The sequence below is a fragment of the Ursus maritimus genome, unplaced genomic scaffold (genome assembly GCF_017311325.1).
Source record: "Ursus maritimus isolate PB19 unplaced genomic scaffold, ASM1731132v1 scaffold_5, whole genome shotgun sequence".
NCBI lineage: Eukaryota > Metazoa > Chordata > Mammalia > Carnivora > Ursidae > Ursus > Ursus maritimus.
The window spans coordinates 20,824,057-20,834,228 of NW_024426663.1; the positions used below are offsets into that span (position 1 = coordinate 20,824,057).

At 36.6% G+C, this 10,172-nt stretch overlaps 1 pseudogene; it reads left to right on the top strand.

Moving 5' to 3' along the window:
- The first annotated feature begins 2,117 nt into the window (after positions 1 to 2,117).
- LOC121100680 lies at positions 2,118 to 2,778 on the top strand (annotated as a pseudogene).
- The last annotated feature ends 7,394 nt before the right edge of the window (positions 2,779 to 10,172 follow it).

A 10,172-nucleotide genomic window follows, 5' to 3' on the forward strand; every position in this document is an offset into this window, starting at 1 on the left:
TGAAAACCATATCATTTCAGTAGATGCAGAAAAAGTATTTGACAAAGTACAACATCCATTCATGATAAAAACTCTCAACAAAGTGGGTTTAAAGGGGACATATCCCAACATAATAAAGGCCATATGTGGAAAACCCACAGCTAACGTCATGCTCATTGGTGAAAAACAGAACTTTCCCCCTAAGATGAGGAACAGGACAAGGATGTCCACTCACCACTTTTATTCAACATAGTACTGGAAGTCCTAGCCACAGCCATCAGACAAAAAGGAATAAAAGGCATTCACATTGGTAAGGAAGAAGTAAAACTTTCACTATCTGTAGATGACATGATATGATAGAAAACCCTGAAGACTTCATCAAAAAACTACTAGAACCAATAAATGAGTTTAAAAATCACAGGGTACAAAATCAATGTACAGATATCCACTGTATCTCTATTCACAAATAATGAAGCAACAGAAAGAGAAATTAAGAAAGCAATACCATTTATAATTGCACCAAAAATAATAAAATACCTGGCGATAAACTTATCCAAGGAGATGAAACACCTGTACTCTGAAAACTATAAAACAGTTGTGAAAGACATCAAAGATGACACAAACACATGGAAAGATATTCCATGCTCATGGATTGGAAGAACAAATATTGTTAAAAGATGTATACTACCCAACACAATCTACAGATTTAATGCAATTCCTATCAAAATACCAGCAGCATTTTTCATAGAACTAGAAAAAACAATCCTAAAATATTTGTAGGGAACCACAAAACACCCTGAACAGCCAAAACAATCTTGAAAAACAAAGCTAGAGGCATTACAATTCCAGATTTCAACTTATACTACAAACTGTAGTAATCAAAACAGTATCGTACTGGCACAAAAATAGACACACAGATCAATGGAACAGGATAGAAAGCCCAGAAACCCATGATTATATGGCCAATTAATCTTCAACAAAAAAAGCAAGAATAGGCAATGAGAAAAAAACAGTCTCTTAAACAAATGGTTTTGGGAAAACTGGACCACTTTCATTCACCATACACACAAATGAACTCAAAATGGATTAAAAACCTAACTGTAAGACCTGAAATCATGAAAGTCCTGGAACTAGAGCATAGGCAGTAATTTCTCTGACATCAGCCATAGCAATATTTTTCTAGATATATCACTTGAAGCAGGGGAAATAAAAGCAAGAATAAACTCTTGGGCCCACATCAAAATAAAAAGCTGCAGCACCGCAAGGGAAACAATCCACAAAACTGAAAGACAACATGCTGAATGGGAGAAGATATTTGCAAATGACATACCCAATAAAGGGTTAGTATCCAAAATTTATAGAGAACTTATAAAACTCAATACCCCAAAAACAAATAATCCAATTTAAAAATGAGCAGAAGACATTAACAGGCATTTCTCCAAAGAAGACATGCAGATGGCCAACAGATACATGAAAAGATGCTCAACATCACTCATCAGGAAAATGCAATTAGATATCACCTTACGCCTGTTAGAATGGCTAAAACCAACAACACAAGGAACAACAAGGGTTGGCAAAGATGTGGAGAAAGAGAAACCCTCATGCACTGTCGGTAAGAATGCAAACTGGTACAGCCAGATGGAAAAAAGTACGGAGGTTCCTCAAAAAATTAAAACTAGAACTACCCTTCAATCTAGTAATCCTACTACTGGGTATTTGTCCAAGGAATACAAAACCACTAATTCAAAAGCATACATGCACCCCTATGTTCATTGCAGCATTATTTATAATAACGAAATTATGGAAGCAACCCAAGTGTCCATAATGGATAAATATATGATATATAGAGACAATGGAAAGTTATTCAACCATAAAAAAAGAATGAAATCTTGCCATTTATAACAACATGGATGGAGCTGGAGAGTATAACGCTAAGTGACATATGTCAGTAAGAGAAAGACAAATATCTGATTTTACTCAATACATGGAATTTAAAAGACAAATGGAGAAAGGGACAGAGAGAGAGAGAGAAACTAAGAAACAGACTCAACTATAGAGAACAGGCTGATGGTTACAAGAAGAGAGGTGGGTGGAGGGATGGGTGAAATAGGTGAAGGGGATTAAGAGTATACATCATTTTTGCCACATCTGTTGTGAGAATGAAGACCATTTTTGGCAATCAGACTGTCGACATTCCAGAAAATGCCAACATCACTTTTAAAGGATCTGCTGTTATTGGGAAGGGCCCCAGAGGTACTCTGCTGGGACTTTAATCACATCAACGTAGAACTCAGTCTCCTTGGGAAGAAAAAGAAGAGGCTCCAGGTTGACAAATGGTGGGGAACTAAAAAAGAATTGGCTACTGTTTGCACTATCCGTAGTCATGTACAGAACACAGTCAAGGGTGTTAGCACTGGGCTTGCATTACAATATGAGGCCTGTGTATGCTCACGTCCCCATCAATGCCGTTATTCAGGAGAATGATTCTCTTGTTGAAATCTGAAATTTTTGGGGTGAAAAATATATTCACAGGGTTCAGATGAGGCCAGGTGTTTCTTGTTCAATATCTCAAGCCCAGAAAGATGAGTTAATTCTTGAAAGAAATGACATTTAACTTGTATCAACCTCAGCTGCTTTGATTCAGGAAGCCACAACAGTGAAAACAAGGATATCAGAAAATTTTTGGTTGCTATCTATGTTTCTGAGAAAGGAACAGTTCTGCAGGCTGATGAAGAAGATCTAAGTTTTCCAGTTACAGAAACAGCAAGATGCCAGATGATTTTTGGGACTTATTTGTGATATTTTAGAGATCCAATAAAAGCTGTATTGATTTGGGGGTAAAAAAAGAGTATACTTACCATGATGAGCACTGAGTAATGTAGAGCATTGTTGATTCACTATAATGTATACCTAAAACTAATATAACACTGTATGTTTACTGTAATTAAAATTAAAAAGTTAAAAAAGTTGATATATTTCTATGACATACTGTATCTTAAAATGAAAAAATGAAATATGATATCTACACTACATGCAGCTGCCCTGACAATTGACATTGAAAATGTAGCTATGAAATGAAATAAAAATGAGATAATAATGCAAAAAAAAAAAAAAAGAGAGGGAGGGAGGGAGAAGAAGCGGAGGAAGAAGAAAAGAAAAATGTTAAGGATTATTATTGGATGATTTAAAAAATCATCAAAACTGAACTTTCTGCATCTTAGGTCTTTTAATGATTCCACCATATTGGCAGTCAACTGATAATATATGGATTTTTTTTTTTGGTATGAGGTTTTTAATGTATTAATATTCTTTACTTTTTAGGTATAAAAGCAGAATGCATGATTAGGGGAATATATTTTACATTTTGATGACAATAAATTATGTGGACTGAATTAAACTTTGGGGGCTCATGACTTAAGTATTATTTAAAAGTCTTCTCTAGAATTACTTTAATTGGTTATGAGTTCTCAGAAATAAAGAATAGCCTTGAAAATATAATCACTAAGCTATCAATTTTAAATATTTATTTTAATTATTTAAAGAAAAACTGATCTCTTTCTCTGCCTCAATATCCTTCATTTAATCAAGCAGAGGAGCCCCTATTTCACATGCTAGGTACGATAGAAGGTTGGTGTGGTGGATATCCCTGTTGCTCACCAAATTTCCAACCCTTCTCCCCTTCTGGCACACGAGAGCATTATTGCTTTTCCACATCCTTGAATTTAGATGTTGCTTTGGCTAATGTGCAGAAGTGCACCACTTGTAGGTGGCATTAAAGAGCCTGTGCAGTACTCTTTGTGTTTTCTCTTCCTTTTTCTGTTGACCTAGGAGAGTACATGTTTCATATGATAAGTGCTTCAGACGGTCACCCGCGGAGGACAGGTTTCTAGGACCTGCAGACTTAGGATGAGCAAGAAATAAAGTTTGTTGTGTTATTCACTGAGACTCGAGGGTTTTCTTTACCGCAGCAGAATCAAGACCATCTGATTATAGTTGGTAAACTTAAAAAGGTGGCTAAAACAAAGAATCTTAAACAGACTGCATATATAGCTCTAAAAATTCTTTTTAGTTTATCATAAATAGATATATATAAAATAATATTTTTGTTGTTGTTAGCCAAGGGCTTTTCTTTGATTATGAATTTGCCAACTGGAGTTCCATACTGTCTTTCACTTACTACCACATAGATCATCCTTTATATGTGATTTTCCTTGGAGCAAGAATGTAAAGACACGGGAGAAGCAGTCTGAGTGCAGAATCTTCGGGCTTTTTACATTGCCCCCTTGCAAATATTTTACAGTTGTCTCTCTTAATAAGCCTACTTTAGGGTTTAGGTGAAGGGGATTAAGAGGTACAAACTTTCAGTTATAAAATACATAAGTCATGAGGATAAAACCCAGCATAGAAAATATAGGGAATAATACCGTGATAACGTTGTATGGTGACAGATGGTAACTACACGGATCATCGTGAGCATTGCATAATGTATAGAATTAACAGTCAAATCACTGTGTTTTACACCTGAAATTAATAATAACATTGTACATCAACTATACTTCAATTAAAAAAAACACACTTAAAAATATAAGCCTACTTTGATAGCACTTTTTACAGACTTACCTTTATGAAGTCTTTAACTTTCCTTAGTTTTCATACAAATACCTGTCATTTTCACACTCATATTTATCAGGTTTTGTGGTATTTAATTAAATTGTATAATTCTAATAAGTATAAATGGTAGAAAATTTTAGGAATCAACATAACTCTTTCTTAACAAGCATATAATTCATTTGGCTAGAGTATATAGAGAGTCCTAGAGAATAGCCTACTGGTCATGACTTTTGATGCAGAGAGAGTGTCAGTGCAGTCTTTTACATTGGAGCCTAGAGAGTCAGTATATTGGACACAAATCTGGTGCATCTTCTCAGGTTTTCTAAATGACCTTCCTCCTCTCTCTTAGGCAGCACCCATTAACACTGAGGCACCTTTCCTCTTGAGAAAGAAACTTGAGAGTTTCACATAGTCTAGGTAGGAAATGGTGGAGCAAAAGTTCTAACCCAGACTGGTTGACTCCTAACCAGGATAAGAGAGGACAGGAAAATACTTAAATGGAGCCTGAGGCACATGATAGGAATAAGGTAGGAATGCTGATGCCAGATGAGAGGCTCTCTAAACACTTGCTCAGAATTAAGCAGCCTCCAGGTAAAGTAAGTCAGAGCTAGCTAGTATAAACCTACCCCTTTTGAAAGATCCCGTTTCTACTTTTTATAATTTCTGTGGATGGCTAGATTTTTCTAATTTTATAATGTCATTTATCCAAACATTCAACAAATATTTAATACGCATCTGCTGGGTCATGGGAAATTGTAAGCTCTGTGAATATACAGAGATAATGAAGGTACAGCCCAAACATTAAGAAATTCACAGGCTGGTAGAGAAGACTGACAAATACTCAAAAAACCACAGTAGAATAATAGTAAACAGGGGTATGAGGAGCACAGAGGAGTGTCTCAAACCTCTTGCTTATAGCTAGAAGAATGGAAAGACAGAGATAACAAAGAGCAGAGTCCTGAGCACTGGACTCATTTTTCCAGGAAAAAAGGGAAAGAAAGGATATTTTAGGCAGAAGGAACAGCACAGAGCAGGAAATGGAATCATGAGTATAGTGCTTTCCAGAAATAGCTGATAGCACGGTGGAGTCAGACTATGGCCAGAGGGACCATATAATTCACCCACAAAACAGGATGATACTTTTGAAAATGAAAAGGAATGCTTTTCATAACTGCTCTGGGTCAACAAGAACAAACAGGTGCTGTCCCAGGCAAATTAGGATGTGTGGTCACCCTGAGTGAGGAGGCCACAGAATGGAAAGGGTGTAGGAATCACCTAGACTTGAATTTGAATAAAGGCTTGGGTGGTCAGAGGCAGAGTGACTGTGTTCAGTCAGTTATTTTGCTGACAGTTTCCTCATCTGCAAAATGGAAATTATTGATTTCGTCCTTGTAGGTTTGTGCTATGACCATATAACACATCTAATGCAATTAGTGCGAGTACTAGTATGGCACATGCCTGGTAAATACTGTTTCCCCAGTGTCTACTCTACTCTCACCATGGGACAAAAAAGGAGGATAGTCTGGAGGATTAGGCAAGTATTAGATTTCCATAGGTCTTTTATATCCTGCTAAGGAGTTTGAATTTCAACCTAAAAAAAAAAATAAACAGAGAAATTATCCAATCATATTTGTGCTTTAGAAATAGGGGTCTGGCAGCAATGTTTGAGATGTGTATCAAGGCGGTGGGTCATATTGAGAAACTCCTGGTGACTTCTGGTACCATAAAACCTTAAGACCTTCATCTTTTTGGATGAGAATAACCCTGAAACAGAGATTCGGTTTTAAATAGTTCCTTTGACAGTTCCCAGAAAATAGCCTAGAGAAGTGGGAAAGTGGGGCAGGGAAAGGAAGGCATTCAAAAAGGGGCAACTGGGCCTTAATCCACCAGAGAACCCTGGGAGGTGTTTAGAACCCATGCCTCAGAGGGGCCTCAAGTGTGTGTACAGCCCCGGATGAGGGCTACACAGGAGGGCCATTAATTCTTGGGCATTTCCAACCTGCTACAAGAGAAGGAAGAACAGGCCTTACTGGCCAGGAAAGCCCTCAGGTGAAGAGATGTTGGCAGTTGGTAAGTCAGGCCAATGTACACAGAAATGGTCAAGACGGAGGGCACCAGTAACAGAGGCATCTGCCATTAGTGGAAGGTCTGGTGTTAGAAAAGTAGGGTGGAAGAAGGAAATAAATAAATGCAAATCTCACACATAAGTCAGCAAATTAATTGTGTCAGAATTAATTGTGTCATTAATATAAAATGGCCAATTTGATTTTTAAAATTTCTCACTGAGTTGAGTTGATTTTGTTTACTCTAGGCCAAAGCTTTATAGCCGATGAAATGAGAAAGGAAAGGAAAGGAAAGGAAAGGAAAGGAAAGGAAAGGAAAGGAAAGGAAAGAAAGAAAGAAAGAAAGAAAGAAAGAAAGAAAGAAAGAAAAAAGAAAGAAAAGAAAAGAAAGAAAGGAAGAAAGAAAGAAAAGTGGGAGAGGGAGAGGGAGGGAGGAAGGAAGGAAGGGAGGAAGGAAGGAAAGGGAAAAAAAAGAGAAAGAATTTATTACCTGATTTTAATTATTGTAAAATACTGATGAAACTATTCGGAGCTTTTCAAGCTGGTTTTCCAGGTTTGGGAGAATTAAGAGAGAGAGAGAGAGAGAGAGAGAGAGAAAGAAATTCTGGTAGCTCCCTGATACTTCAGAAGGACATACATGGACAGAGAAAATCTAAATAACCTTCCCATGATCATTTAATGAAGTGTAGAAAGATCTGGAGAGAGAATTTTCTGCCTTGGCCTCTTCTTTTCTTCTTTAGCTCTTCAGCTGTGTCTAATTTAACTAGAAGACTAATATAAACTGAACTGTTATATGGTGCTATTTCTAAAGTGGCATGGTGGATTTCTTAGTATTAAGGTTTATTTTTAAGGTGGACACCTCACATTTTCACATAGGTAGAAGTTAATGCCATCTTATAAAAAAAGGAAACAGGCTCAGAGAGTTTTCTTGCCTAAGGTCATGCAGCAAGTTTTTAATAGAATCAGGATTACAATTCAAGATTTTTTTCTTTTATCTGTTACTTGTTTTGACACGAATACAACCATTTTCTGGTTATTTAGGAGATATATACATACATGTGTGTTTGTGTGTGTGTGTATAAAGTATATAATGTGATCTAACCATAGAGATTGTTGTCATAAAATATATTTTACTGGAGAAAGAGACACTCCAACATAATTCAACTTTCTCATATTTAAACTGGGTGCCAAGAAAGTTGGCAAAGGTAAAAAAAAATGTTTTTTCCTCTTTATGTATTGTGCTCTGTAACTCAGATATTTTACATACAGAATGATGTTCCTTTTTATAACTAATACAGTAATATAAAATCCAGTGTGGTTAAACCATAATAACTCTGAATGATAACATAATTGAAGTTATATGCAAAAAAGTTTAGCCAACAAAGAATAATTTTCAACACCAGAACAGCTAGCTGGTCCTGGAATAGTCAAGGGAGGAAAGAAAATCCAATTATTACATTCCCAACATAGTATTTAATGGGGAATCAAAGCTTTATAGGCTCATAATTCATAATTGTCTCAAGCAAAAAAAAATCATGAAAATTATACTTGTGAGAAAATTCAGCAAAGTTATGGAATAGATGTGGATTTTATATTTTCTTTTGGCGACGATTGAAGTTAGAAAGATTTTGTGTGAATATTTCTTTATTCTTATAGATGTAGTTTCAAATCCTGTCTTCCACTTATTAGTAGTGTGATTGTCCTCTGTTTTGTCATCTGTATTCTCAAACTTCTATCCCCCTCTGCTAATGTAATGCCTGCCATACGTTAAGCACCATTAGAGAGTCATATTCTAAATAAAACTACTTGTGGAGCACCTGGGTGGCTCACGCAGTTAATCACCTGCCTTTGGCTGAGGTCATGATCCCAGACTCCTGGGTTCAAGCCCCACGTCCCACTCCCTGCTCAGTGGGAGCCTGCTTCTCCCTCTCCTCCCAGCTTGTGCTCTCTCTTGCTATCTCTGTCACTGTCTCTCTCTCAAGCAAATAAATACAATCTTTAAAAATAAAATAAAATAAATAAAACTTCTTGTAAGGATTATCATTAAGATAAAAGATGAAGTTTAATATATTTAGTACGTAATCAATAAACATTTTTTTATTTTTATTTTTTTAAATTTATTTTAGTGGGGAAAGAGAGCAGAGGCCTGGGGGGGCTGGGGTTGGAGAAGTAGAACGAGAGGGAGAGAAAGTCTTAAGCAGACTTCACGCTGAGCTGGGCTTGATCTCAAGACCCTGGGAGCACGACCTGAGCCAAAACTAAGAGTCCGAGGTTCAACAGAATGCACCACCCAGGCGCCCCAATAAAAAATATTTTCATTCCCAGTCATGGTATGTGTTCTTTGTGCTATATCATGGTACATGTTGGAAGAACTATGGAAAGACAGAGACTTTGGAATTGGACAGACTGGGATTTATAAATCATAAATGTGCTGCTTGGCAACTTAGTGACTATGGACACATAATTTAACTTCTCACAGGTTCAGTTGTTTCTTCTCTAAAATAAAAAATAGGAACAACCACCCTTCAATGTTGAGAATCAAATTACTTTATGGATATATGTGGTTCTTTGATTTTAGTTCTTTCATCTCTAAAATGGGAATGCCAGTCTCTACAATCTTAAAATGTTATGAAGGCCCACTTACATAATGCATTTGAAAGTATGTTTTTAAAAGTCTGCTAAGTATTGGGTGCCTGGGTGGCTCAGCCAATTGAGTGACAGACTCAATTTCAGGTCAGTTCATGATCTCAAGGTTGTAAGATTGAGCCTTGCATTGGGCTGCACACTGGTTATGGAGCCTGCTTGAGGAGTCTCTCTCCCTCTCCCGGAACCCACCACCTACTCCCCCCCCCAAAAAAAAAAATCTTAATCCTGACTCTTAAGCCACTGGACTGACCCAGGACTTTTTATCCCAGGAGTACTTGAATAAACTTTTTTTTAAATCAAAATAAAAAAATAAAATCTGCTAAGTATTATAAAATTTTTAATTTTTATCACTAAAATTTTATTAAAATTATTTAATATATCATTAATATCATTAAAATCCTTAAAATTAAAACAATTTAAACATAATTTCTTTCTTTTAAAAAAATTTTTTTTTATATTATGTTAGTCACCATACAGTACATCCCTGGTTTCTGATGTAAAGTTCGATGATTCATTAGTTGCATATAACACCCAGTGCACCATGCAATACATGCCCTCCTTACTACCCATCACCAGTCTATCCCATTCCCCCACCCCTCTCCCCTCTGAAGCCCTCAGTTTGTTTCTCAGAGTCCATAATCTCTCATGCTTCATTCCGCCTTCTGATTACCCCCCCTTTCTTTATCCCTTTCTTCCCCTACCGATCTTCCTAGTTCCCATGTTCCACAGATGAGAGAAATCATATGATAATTGTCTTTCTCTGCTTGACTTATTTCACTTAGCATTATCTCCTCCAGTGCCGTCCATGTTGCAGCAAATGTAGAGAACTCGTTCTTTCTGATAGCTGGTAATATTCCATTGTATATATGGACC